Raw genomic sequence first — 14,647 nt, forward strand, 5'->3', positions numbered from 1 at the left:
AAAATTATTAGATATTTTCAATGAAAACTTAGCCTCTTTAGAAAAATTACTTTTTTCTCCCGCTCAATGGGACTTTATTCTAATGAATTTACTGATGGACAAATTGGATGTAGAAACAGTTAGAGCTTTCGAATTACACTTTGCTTCAAAAAATGTACCTTCCTATGAGGAAGTTTATAAGTTCGCATTGCAGCGTTGCACTTCATTGGAGTCATATAAAAGACAAGTCAGCAAAAATGTTAAATCTACTAGTTCCGATACTTCTAATAACGTAAGGTTTTCATCTCGTCAAACTTCTACATTTTTGACCAGTTCTGTCAAAAATAAGTGTCTATTTTGTGGTTCGGATCATGCTTTATTTAAATGCAATCAATTTCTTGCTGAATCACCTCAAAAACGTTTTGACTTTGCTAAACAGAATAAATGTTGTATAAACTGCTTGTCTAAAACTCATGTTACGATCAAATGCCCTTCATCCAAAAGATGTACACATTGTAATAAAAAACATCATACTTCTCTTCACTTTGATAATCTCAATGCGAATGATTCTTCTTCTTCTTCTTCTCACAACGAGGTTGCTAGTTCATCTAACGATCCTATGCCTTCTGTTTCCGCCTTATCAAATACTTTGACAAATAATGTCTTGCTAGCTACGGCTACAATTCATGTTCTCGATCGTTTTGGTAAAGCCTTGGAAGTTAGAGCCTTATTAGACAGTGCGTCTCAAGCTAACTTCATTAGTAAAGAATGTGCAGACAAATTAAGTCTCCCTAAATTCAATGCGGCTTTATCGATACAAGGTCTTGATAGAATGTGCACCCCAGCCAAATCAGGCGTAAAATTGAATATTTCTTCGTCTTATGACATAAACTTTCATTGCGAGATAGATGCAATAATTCTTCCTCAAATCTGTCAAAATATGCCAACTGTTCCAATTTCTTTAGACAACTTGCCGTATCTTCAACATTTAAGGTTGGCTGATAAAATGGCAAATATTCCAGGTAAAGTTGATGTTCTATTAGGAGCAAATATCTTTCCTTACATCTTAACAGGAGGAATTATTAAAACCCGTAATGATCAGCTTTCAGCTCTTGAAACAAGTTTCGGTTATGTTTTGATGGGAAATATTCCACCTACAAATATAACAAATATTCATTCCTTTTTCACGTCATTTTCTGCTAATGATTCTGAGCAATTAGATGCGACATTAAAACAATTCTGGGCCATTGAGGAAGTACCAGAAGTTAAATCTTATTCTCCGGAAGACTCATTCTGTGAGAAGCTGTATACTCAAACCACTTGTAGAAATTCCGAGGGCAGATTTGTAGTAAAGCTGCCTTTCAAAAACGAAATACCTTCTTTTGGCGACACAAAACGTTTAGCCTTACAAAGATTTAGTTCTTTAGAGCGCAGATTTGCCAAAAATGAATCACTTAAGATTCAATATTCAAGCTTTATCAAAAGTTTCATAGATAATCATTATTTAAATCCTATTCAGCCAAGTACGGCAATAAATAATGCTTATTATCTACCACACCATTGTATTTACAAGGAGTCCAGTACTACTCCATTGCGCGTTGTGTTTGATGCTTCCGCACACGCCCCTAACTTTCCGTCTTTAAACGATACGTTAAATTCAGGTCCAAAATTACAAAATGATCTTGTAAATTTATTGCTTAAATTCAGGTTTCATAAATATGTCTTTACTGCAGATATTAAATCCATGTTTACTCAGATTCTTATCGCTCCTGAGCAACAAAGATTTCAAAGAATACTTTGGCGTTTTTCGGAACAGGAATCTATTGCTGAATACGAACTTACTCGAGTTACTTTCGGTGTGTCTAGCTCACCATATCTTGCAATTCGTACTCTACAGCAGCTAGCACTCGACGAACCGGACTTACCTGTAGCCTCATCTATACTCCTAAAAGATACTTACGTAGACGATGTGGTGACAGGAAAGGATTCTTTAGAAAATAGTGTTCTTGCTATAAAAGAATTAATATCTTTATTGAAACGTGGTGGATTTGAGTTACGAAAATGGGCAAGTAATGCCCCTCAGTTATTCTCTCTCGCTAATATTCCTTTGGATCATATTCTGCAACAGTCTTTTTCATTTGACTTAGATCAATCTTCGTTAAAGGTATTAGGACTTGGATGGAATCCATCATCTGATGATTTCTTTTACAAAATTTTACCTCTTCAAGCTTCCTGCACAAAGCGAAATCTCTTATCCCAAATAGCTCGCATATTCGATCCTTACGGTATTCTTAATCCTGTCACTTTGATAGTGAAGACTATTATTCAACGTCTTTGGCTACTTAATTTAGATTGGGATGCAACTCCACCTTTGGAAATTACTTCAAGGTGGGAACAATTTAAAATTGAACTGCCTATACTATCTAAGTTTACTATACCTCGTCATATTTCTTTAAATGCAATTATTTCCTGTGAGCTTCATGGCTTTTGCGACGCTTCTTTACGTGGATCTTCTGCTGTTACATACCTTCGTGTGTGTTATGATACAGGAGTCATCAAAACTTATTTTCTTTTAGCCCGAACAAAGGTATCTCCTACCAGGGTGCAAACTATTCCTCGTCTCGAGCTCAATGCAGCAGTAATTCTTAGCAAATTATTATCTTATATACTGCAGACTCTCACTATACAGTTTAGTAGAATTTACGCATGGTCAGATTCGACTGTTGTTCTTCATTGGATTAATTCACAGCCATATAAATGGAAAACCTTCGTCAGTAACAGAATTTCTTATATTCAAGACAGGATAGCTTCAAAACACTGGCGATATATTCCTTCTTCATTAAATAGTGCGGATCACGGATCCCGTGGACTTTTCCCTGAGGATTTCTTAAATACTCCTGCTTGGTGGGTGGGTCCGGAGTTTCTTCGCACTACGGAAGATAACTGGTCATTCTCTTTGACCGATTCTATTGAACATAACTTAGAATTGAAACAGAAAAGTTGTCTTTTGTCTTTTTCATCTGATGAATTTGTCGATAATCTCTGTAATCGATTTTCTTCCTTTTCAAAATTAAAACGTATCTTTTCCTATGTTCTTAGATTTGTTGGTAACCTAAAATCAGTCAATCAACGAACAGTTGGAAAGCTTTCTATTCAGGAACAAAGTAACGCCACTAATCAACTAATTAGATTAGTGCAACAAAGATATTTGAAGGAGGAAATAGAGCCTTTAAAGATAATTCCCGATCGGGATTACAGTGATGTTAATTTAAATAGACTAAGTCGTTGGCAATTGCTGCAACGCTTACATGCAGACTTTTGGCAGAGATGGAGCAGAGAATGTTTACATACTCTTCATCAACGCTCGAAGTGGCATAAAAATGAGGGTAATCCTAATATAGGTACACTCGTACTAATACGTAATGAGACCAAGCCTCCCTTACAATGGCAAATGGGTCGAATTAAAACTTTAATTTTTGGTCAAGATGATATTGCTCGCGTAGCTATCGTACAAACCGCGAAAGGTGAACTTAGGCGACCTTTGGTTAAGCTATGCCCTTTGCCTTATATTGACTAAAAATGCAAATATGCATTTTGGTGGGTGGGAATGTTACGTCCCTCCACATATATACTCAGTTTATATTAATAATTTTTATTATTTTATTTTTATATTTTAATTCTTTACTTAACGTGTGTGTATGTTTTGTCATCGTAAATTAATACGGACCTGTACAGCCCCCCCTAATCTTAAGGGAGCAAGCTACGGGCGACACGCATATTTTTCAGTCTTAGTTTAGAGATAGTCCTGTATAAATCGTCGCGCTAAACACTCCAGTATTTGTGTAAATAGTACCCTGACCACGTGACATTGTGAGAAGATTTTGTTCCCGAATCGCCCAGTGCACTGAGGAAGAAGAAGTATACATCAACATCACAGCATCACAGGTACCGTAATTTGATTGCATACACACATAGTATTTATATTAATTGATAAATTTACCTATAACTTATTTTCATATTAAAACTAAACCAGCACCTATATAAATAAACAATTATGAGTGAATGTCTCTTATAGAACTTAATATTCATTCACTAGGAATGAAGTAAGAGAAATTGTGTTTTCCAATTGATTTATAAGTACTAGTAATTTGGACATAGTCATGAACTTTTCTTCTAGTGCTCTAAGTATGATCTATTGATTTTAAAACATGTTTGTTTTTGTATGTAAGCAAAATAATGTTTAACAAATATAACTGTCTAATACTAAAAATATCTGCTTTCTGATAAAGAAGTTCTGAAGAATATAAGCGAGATTTTTTTAGCATTATTTTCAAAAACCTCCTTTGTAATATTTCAAGTTTATTTATTTGAGAAGCATATGTTCCACCCCATGCTAAAATGGCATATCTAAGACGTGACTATCAAAGAATAGTATATTATCTTTAAGTAAGACAAATTAAGAATATTGCTGAGATATCTAAATTTGTATAACATTCTTAGAGTTTTACATACCATATCAATATGTACATCCCACTTCAAGTGACAATCAATATAAACTCCTAAATATTTTATGTATTTTTTCCTATTTATTTTAATGAACGCGTTATTATAGCTTAGATTTAATTCCAAAATGTCGGGTAAATTGTTTTTGTATATTTAAAATGGTATGAAATAAGTTTTATCAGTATTAACTGTCAGTAATTTCCTATTTAGCCATTCTAGAACCTTTATAGTTTCTGTTTCTGCTAAAGTTTTAAGTTTTTCCCAAGAATCACTACTGTAAAGTATGACAGTATCGTCAGCAAAACAAATAATCTTTCCATTTATTTTCATTGATGCTAGATCATTTATATATATTGAAAACAGTAAAGGACCTAAAACAGTACCTTGCGGCACACCATACTCAATGATTTTTTCAGCACTTACTTTGTTATTAATGTTGACAACTTGCGATCTATTTTTTAAATAACTTTGAAATAGTAAGTACGGTATGCCCCTTATTCCCAGATCATCCAAAGCACTTAACAACTGCTGATGACTAACAGTGTCAAATGCCTTAGCTAGATCCAAAAATATCGCTAAAGTAGGAGAGCCATTTTCCAGCATCTTATATAAATAATCAGTAGCGGACGTTATAGCATCTGAAGTGGAATATCCCTTCTTAAAACCAAATTGGTTTGGAAACAGCAGGTTAAACTTTGTAAGATATTGATTTACTCGTTCTGCTAAGGCCTTTTCAAAAATTTTTGCTAGGCTGGTAATAAGTGATATAGGACGATAATTTTGCACCAATTTTGTATCACCTTTTTTAAATATAGGTATAATTACAGCTTTTTTAAAAAGGTCAGGACATATACCATGTTCAAATATTTTATTTATTAAATCAGTTATCGGATCAACAACATAATTACAAATGATCTTTAACAGATCGGCGGAAATGTTGTCTATGCCAGGAGATTTTTTTGGTTTTAGGGAATGAATAATACTCTGAACTTCTGATTTCGTTACGGGTTTTAGAAAAAACGTACTATGACATGCATTTTTTGGAGGATCAGGAGAAGATGATATATTAATACTTTTAGCAAGCGTGCACCCTACATTACAAAAATAATCATTAAAAATATTGCTAATATTCTGACTATCAGTGATTACCTCATTATTTTGATTTAAAATGGAATTAATTTCACTTTTTGTACTATTATTATCCAATTGTTTAATAGTATTCCACAGACCTTTAGAACTATTTTTATGTTTTGTAATTTCCGTGTGAAAATAATTTTTTTTTGCCTCAATGATTAGCTTATTTAATTTATTTTTGTAAATTGTGTATTCTTTTTTGAATGTTAGGTCTTCTGGGTTGTTCATAAAATGTCTGTAAAGTTGATTTTTTTTATTAACCGATTTTACTAAGCCGTCTGTCATCCAGATATTTCGCTTAACTTCACATTTTTTTTTCTTTATTTCTTTGGTATTTTTATTGATTAATGAAATGAGGGTGTCGGTAAAATTATTAAGGAAAGCATTAGGGTTATTCATATCAGAACAGTGATCCCAATTTTGAAAACTAAGATCTCTTTTTAAATCATCATAATTAACTATTTTCCTAAACTTAGTTTTGCATTCAATTTTATTTTTTTCAAAAGAAAAACTTACAAATGTTGCTTTATGATCAGTCACGGAAAGATCCAGAACAGCTGGTAAAGTATAATTATTAATACAAAACTTACTTTTTACAAAAATATGGTCTATACAACTACGAGAATCGCCCTGAACTCTAGTATTTTTATTTATTAATGATAAAAAATTATGTTCACTCAATATACTTAGATACTCAGAAGAATCTGGTGCTATATTTTTGATATTAATATTAATATCACCCAATAAAACATGATATTTACAAACATAATTTTTAGTGCTCTCTAAATATTTATCTAGACCAATACAAAAATGCTCTTCATCTGTCGATGGTGGTCTATAAATTAATGTTAATATTGTATTTTGATTATATTTACCTAATATAGTTATTTCTAGTACCTTACCTACACTAATGTTTACAACCTTCCACGTAAATCTTAAATTCTTTTTATGTATACAACGACACCATCATTTTGATTTATATCTCCTTCATTATATAAAATGTTATAATTATCTATTTGAAATAAAGATTTATCAGGAATAATCCAAGTTTCCGTTAGACATATACAGTCAAAATCAAGTGTCATCTGTTGTATATTTAACCGTAACTGATCTAGATTTTTATTAAGGCTAATCTAATATTTTGGTGTAAAATGGTAAAATTTTCATTATTTTTACCTGTATAAAAATCCGCAGTTAACTTATTAAAATCTTCTATATTTTTAGGTTTATGAGTGATTACGGGAATGTAGTCTACATCACGAATGTATGAATCCATACTATAACAACAACTAAAAAAAATTGATAATGAAATACCTAAAAATAATTGTCTTACAAAATTCTAGCACTTACTGCTTTGCTGTCGAGTATTAACTCTTTCTTTGGTACCTGAAGTAGAGTTGTGTCTTGATTTTGGCTTTTTTCCTTCTTCGTGTCTATCTTCGTTTTTGTTCTTCTCCACTCCTCGTAGTACTTCTTTATGGTCTACAATATTTTTCTTTTCCGAACTCTTTTTTTCTGATTTACTTTTATCAGCATCTGATTCCTTTGTCAGTTTTTCAGTCAGTGTAGTTATCAGGTTAAGGTTTTGTTGTTGGGATTCTTTCTGTGATGAAGTCTTCGGCGTAGCTAAGGTAAATTGTGAGATGCTGTCTTCAAAAAATGTTTTAGAATTTGGTGTTGGTGTTTCTGGTGCACTGTGTGGTTTAGGTTTTTCTGATTGAATATCATCTTCATTTTCATCCTTTTCCATATTTCTCAAGTCTTTAGCAGAGTATTTTTCATTATTTATGACTAAGTATTTGCCACGAATTTTAGCATAAATTTTCTTTTCTCTTGCTAGTTTAAGATGTGTAGTAAGAAGATTTTGGTCTTGTCTATCCTAGTAGCATAGATCGTGATTTATATAAATATTGGTATTACGCAATTTACTACAGTTTTTTAGTATTATATTTTTCTTAAGATAAGATAGAAATTCAACTTTAACTGCGTTTTTAGTTCCTATTTTTATTTGATAAATATTGTTTATTTCGCAAACTGACACTTCGACTTTAAGCACCTCGTGGAACAAGTTAAGTACTTCTGCAATTATATCTCCGTTTTGAGGTTTTTCTATTCCATATATCAGTATATTATTTTTTCTCATTTGCCTGTCTAACTGTATACATCTTTCAAGCACTGTATTATGTTTTTCTTCAAGATACTTTACTGTTTTATTTATTATTTATTTTATTTTTTATTTATTTTATTTTAATTTATTAAATATTTATTTTATATATTAATTGCCATTAATTTCCACCTGGAAAAGTGATCCTTAAATAGACTTACCGGGAAATGTATCCGTTGCTTTGTCACTACTATACCGTTTCCTATACCCTCAGATGCTTTTGAGCTATCAGTGTACCAAATCGTTTCTGCTTATATGGGTACACCTTCCTTCCAGTCCTATTGGCTTGTATAATAATTTTTAATTTATTGTCAAAATTTATCTCGTAGCTATTGCATCGATGGGTTGCCTCATTACGATATCTGCTTTTAGCTTCTCGATGAGCTGTCTATTGTCAGGACTATGGTCCTGGCTTATGTGTTGCTGACTATGTAAAAATATGTGTATCACAGATCTGGCTTTTAACGCCGCTGTACGAGTTGTTTTTATGGGCCCCGTAATACACAGACATGCTAGCCTTTGTGTATTACTTAGCTGCCTTATTGCTTCTACTTGCTGCGTCTTTGTTCATTACGCCACAGACCCATAGGTTATTATTGGTCTAATAACCAAAAGTCATTTTGGGGTTTAGCCCCCAATTTTTACGTCTGCCCAAAGACATAACAGCTTTCTGTGTGGTTTTCAGTATGTGAGTATTCCGTGTAAACTATAATCAAATATACCCCTAGGTACTCTGTTTCTTTCACAAATGAAATCTCTGTTCCTCCCAGCATTGATGGTTTTAGGTCTTTTAATGCTGTCTTTTTTGCGAAGTTGATGATTTGTGTTTTTTGATCATTGATTGTCAGTCTCTCTTGTTTACAACAGTTATCAATTATATTTAGGGCTTCTTGCATTCTCCCAGATACAACCTTGGCGAATTTGTCCTTGACGACAATTGTAATAGCCTCAGCGTATCCTAACCAGTAAAAGTCTTTTGGACAGATTTTTGAGATCATCTACCAAAGTTGCCTAAAGTACTTTTCCTTGTGGACAGCCTCCACCTGCTTTTGCTTAGATGGTTAGTTTACTCAAAGTGTATGTTACTATCCTATTCTCCAGGGATGCCCGTATCCATCTGCATATTACCGCAGATATGCCTCGTCTACTCATTGCTTTAACCAATGTTCCTTTTTTCTCTATTCTCTCTATCTTTGTCCTCTATTGACTTTAAGATAAGTCTCTTTATGTAGATTATCCACCGCTGAGTTAGTAGATTTACCAGGTTGGTATGCATATTGACGATTGCTTAGATGATTATCTTTTAGCACTTATGTACCTATTAAGAAGTCTTTCCACCGTTTATAATAGAAAAGACGATAGGCTTGTATATGATTTTGGTGTTAGGTCAGGTCTGACTTACACCTTTTGCAATATTTCCGATACGACCCCCATGCTAAACTGGGTTTGAGAATCTTTCATATGTCTGGTATCAATACCTCTAATCCCATATGCAAAAGTATTGGATGTATGCCGATTATCGGCTCTTGAAAGAGGGCAATATCAATGCCTTCTTATTCCACTCTTCTAATCAGCGTTGCCGATGCGACTTTTGCGTGTTAAAAATTGTCCTAGAGGAGCCCCTTTTCTTTATTACGAAGAGTTGTCTGGTTCTGGTTCTCTGGACTTTCATTCTTCTTCTTTTCAACGCACTCTGTACTGCCGCAAGCTTAACAGAAGCGGCAGCTTCGCTGAAAGTCACATCCTCGGTTCTTGGCATTTTCCCTTTGCGTTGGCTTTCGGGTGGTGTGCTTCCGTCTGATCTTGGCCTTTTTGGGCCTTCTAAGTTTGTCTTTGTTTTGTCATGGCCTCTAATGGCTTTGACGACAACTTTTTTTGCCCTTGCAGCAGCATTGGTAAAATTGGCCTTGATTACATCTCTTTTGACTTGCTTAAAATTTTGGCCTTGTTTCACCAGCTTATTGATTTTGGTTTTAGAGATGCCAGATACCTTTGCAGCCTTAAGCTATTCATCTGTCATGTGAGTTCAATGTCTTCCAACGTTATTACTCTGATAGACTTTGTGGTTCCCTGCCTTTCAGCATGGAAGGTTTCTTTAGAGCTTCCTGGCCTTTCGGCGTTTGGATCTACTTTAGAAGTTTCCTGCCTTTGGCTTTAGAAACCGTAGTTTTGCCTTCAGAGCTCCTTTTAGGCCTCGGGAACAATTTGCCCCTGAGTTTTTCTTTTTTATTTCGTTTATCCATATTGGCTCCACAAGTAGCTAGGGAAAGACAGTCTACCTCTCGCAGAGTCCTGTTTGCGAGATTAAGGTCTAAATACGATGGAATGCGACTTGTTGCCCAAAGGAACCGTCTGTGACTGTCACCTTAGTGCCTTACACCGTACACTACGGTGTCTCACGGCTTGGCTTGGGGAGTGCTTATCAACTATCTCCAGTCTAGATCCGCTAGATTTAGTTTCAACGGGGCCTCCTCGTGACGGCGCCAGTATTCTATGCATTACATTTATGTCTGTTGTTTATCAACAGATTGTATTAAAAATTTTGTTGTAAAAACTTTAACTAATAAGTTTGGTTATGTATTTGTCAGTCAGATTGTCAGATTTTTGATGGCTCTATATTTTAATATAATAAAAATAAATTGTAAATAAAGGATATCCTAAGATTCGGATTGGTATATAATATTTTTGCTTCATTTCAACCTTTATGTAACTTGCTCAGACAAACATATATATGCCATTTGCAAATTATATCAAAGGATGACTCGATGCACCAAAATAAAGTACTGAAACTGAATATTAGAAATAATTAGAAAATAAATACATTTAAAAATTAAAATCATAAAAGCAAGCATGTAGAAGACTTCACTTACTTGAGGATTTTTATAAAGGTCGGAAAAGCTAGATGAGTCGAGTTATTTGTACACATCTAATTGCTAAGTACAGATAGACAAATAACATGTTGAAAAGAAACTGAATAAAAATATAATAATCAAGTTGAAGATATAGATATCTTCAACAAAATTGACAGTAAAGAAAAACTAAGCAACTAATCCCACACTGTAATAAGACAGATACAAAATGTGAAAAAATAAATAAACTCAAATAGACAAGAGCTAAATAATACGAATAAACTAGTAAATTGTCAAATAATTAAATTATAAAATAAAAAAAGGCCTGCTTTCTTGGCTATTTCTTGGCCCTAGTATACAAGGAAGGTAACAATCTTCAACCGCCTATTAATACCCCTGGTTTTAATTAAAGGTATTCCTTTTATACAGGCTGAATCGACCCATGGCCTTAAGACATTTTAAAAATATCTAGATAATTTCGCCGGCGCTGGAGATCGAACTCCGTCCTTCTACGTGATAATCAAACATTTTATCGTTTGCGCTATCTGGCCCGTATTGTCGGAAACATATAACACAAAAATGACTAACTCTCACAATTAATAGCTCAAATAAGTGTGACTATTTCTTCTTCACGTGCCATATCAGAATTATCCGATGTTGTCGATCACCATTGCAAAGGCTTCTCGATCTTCTACCATATGGAATAATGGTCCTGCATTTGATATCTGAGTCCATTCACGAATGTTTTTTAACCAAGAAATCTGTTTTCTTCCTACACCTCTACGGCCTTCTATTTGATCTTTAAGGATCAGTTGTAGCATTCTATATCGATTTCTCCTCCCTTTATATCCCAGATAAGACATTTTCCGGTGTTTAACAGTCTTTAGCAATTCTCCATCTCTGTTGTTCCTCCTTAGTACTTCCTGATTAGTTTATTTTGCTGTCCAAGATATCTAAAGCATCCGCCAATAAATCCACATTTCCAATGCTTCAAGTCCGTTCATACTTAATACTTTTTTCAATTTTAACTTTTTTTTAACTTGAGCTCCATTTAATTGAAGCTCTGCATCTAGATGTGGGTTTTTAACTAAAGAATAAAAATTTGGTTTTGTTTGATTATATTTTAATGTCCATTTCTCTCCTATTTCGCGAATATTTGGAGACCTTCAATATTATCTGACAGAATTACTGTATCGCCCGCGTCTCTAATTACATTAAGTAGTTCCCCGTTCATTTTGATTCGATATGACTGTCTCTAAACTGCCTTTTTAAATAGTTGGTCCAAGTAAACATTGAACAATGTTGGAGACAAAATGCAAGATTGTTTGACTTCTTGCTGTATGGAGATAGCGGTTTGATTCCAGTACAAATTTTTAATGACACCAATATCTTTGTCATATATTCCTATATTTTTTATCATCTGCATTAATTTTACATGCCGTACTTTATCGAATGCCTTTCCAAGTTCACGAAGCATGCAAATACATCTTTCCTTAGATCACAGCATTTTTATAAGAGGATATTTAGCGCAAAAAAAATAATGTTTATTAATTTTAATTAAAAACTTTCTATTTGTAAATAATAATTTACAAACTACTATTAAATTACAAATAAACATTTGAATTGATACAGTCCAATTCAAACTTCTTGTGAATTGAACAATATGTGGTTGTCAAACTTCTTGTGAATAACTGTTTACCGGTAAGTTACAATTGATGTTGGTTTTGAGCGCGTATGCTTTGTTTTCGGTCAAAATTTAACCAACGTAGCAAAAAATGATTAGGACTAAATTTACTAGATAGTTGGGACTGAGATCAGTGAACCAAGCATATCACACACAATATTAGTAGCTGAAGTAAACTTACTGTTACAGACTTCTTGAAGCATAATCTGAATATTGGGGAAGTCTATTAATTTTAATTAAAAACTTAACTAAAAAATACAAAAATAAACATTTAAATGTCGATTTTATTTGATGCAGTTTTATTTTGTTGATAAAAACTACGTAGGAATAATTCTTTACTTTAATTCGAAATTAGTATTGACTTTCAGCACATCTGTGCTTGGTTGTAGAGTAACTTCCAGCCAATTACATGCGAAGTAAAAATTTATTAAATATAGCGAAAAATGGATTATATGCCAAATTTATTAGACACTTGGAACTGGGATCAGTGAATCGAGTATACAAAATAAATTATATCCATGTTACAAAAATGAAAGTTAAAATTATGGCGAGAGCGTTTTTGACAGTGTAAATTTTGGCGAATGCTAACTTTTTTAGAAATACGGCCAAATTTTTGCTAAGAAACTTAAAATATCACTGGTTGTATAAAAAAGAACAGGAAAATAATTTCATGGACTTCAAAAAACATAAAATTAAATTAAATGTTTGGGGAAATTTGAATACTAGAACACAACGAACGGGCTTGACGTTTTTTTAAATTAGAATATAATAGTACCTAAATGTCAAAACATTTTTTAATGATGGATTTTTAAGTATCGAATATTGAATGCAATTTAGAAAAAATAGTATGTTATTCCGCAGTAAAAACATATTTTCGAACTTTGATTCCGAAATTCAGATTTACCTTTTAACCCTTTCACCACGGAATTTAGTTTTACATGTAAGAGACTGAAACAATTTAGTTTTATAATCAGAATAATTAATTTATACAAATTATGTATATAATTAGTCGTAAAATTCACATTTGTCCGTTCTAAGGAGGTGGGAACTTTTGGCCCCAACAGTAGTTTTGACTGAGATTTTAAGGTCCCATCAGTAAAAAAAAGAGCAATTGAAGGGGTCAATGCAAAAAGTGCCTAAGTCACTTTTTTTACGGAATTGGGTTAGTGCCACCATCTAGTGGCATTTATTATAAGCTTTCAGATGGTAGTTTCAAAGTTGCAGAAATCTGTACCTAAGTCGCTTATTTTACATTTTCTCTGCTGATAGGAGTTTCGCTTGTTTACAACGCAAAATGTACCTAAGTCACCAACTTGACAAAATATGCAGTATACGGTGCAAATTGTGCCTTAGTCACGTTATTACAAGGTTATGTGTGTTTATTACGTCTCTGTGAATCCTGTGTGTAATTATCATTTAAAAATAAACATGGCAGGTAAAGAAAGTGGAATAAATATATTTTGTTAATGCAGGTACTACTGATCGTTTTCACGAGGGATATAAGATTTATTTTGTAGTTATGCATTATTAACTACATTCTAACCTCGCATATTTTAACAACTATTATTTTACTTCAGCTGATGGTGAATGGTCAGATTATTCGGCATCATGCAGTGGGTATGAACCAAATAGCGAACACGAAGATAGTTCTGAAGTCGATGACCCTGCTCCATGCAGAAGCAACCAGAGAACCAATAGATCTCCAGAGGAGGGTAAAACCTCTAGTTCCTGTGCTACGATGGAACATGGTCTAGAAAATATGGACATCCCTGGATCCTCCACACAAATCAGTACACATATTATTACCCAAAATGTGGTGTATGAAGTCAATGAATCCCAGCACCCAGAAGTAAAGAAGGGCAAGAAAAGAAAGATTAATAAGGATGCATGGAAAAGAACCATCAAGAGTAAGGAGTCGTTTTCTCGAAAACACCAAAGAAGACAAATAACAAACTGTCGTTGTAAATGCTCCTTAAAATTAAGCGAAGAACAACAAAACCAAATTTTCCAGGCCTATCACAATTTAACGTCATCTAGACAACAGAATTTATACCTTGAAGGTTGTGTACGTCCTACGGATGTCAAACGACACAGATCAAGAAAATCTATCAATCCACGACATAGGAGCCGAAGCTTTCTATATGAAATAAAGATTGACGGAAAACTGATAACACTATGTCAGTCGGCATTTTCAGCAGTACATGGAATAAAATGCTCTAAACTGCGCCGGAAGATTCAAAAAAACAATGCAGATCCTAAGGATTCTAGAGGTATTCATCACACTGGGCCAAATAGAACAAAAATTAATACTTTAGCCGCAGTTAGAAAATTTAT

This window comes from Diabrotica undecimpunctata, chromosome 2 (assembly GCF_040954645.1).
Source record: "Diabrotica undecimpunctata isolate CICGRU chromosome 2, icDiaUnde3, whole genome shotgun sequence".
Classification (NCBI taxonomy): Eukaryota; Metazoa; Arthropoda; class Insecta; order Coleoptera; family Chrysomelidae; genus Diabrotica; species Diabrotica undecimpunctata.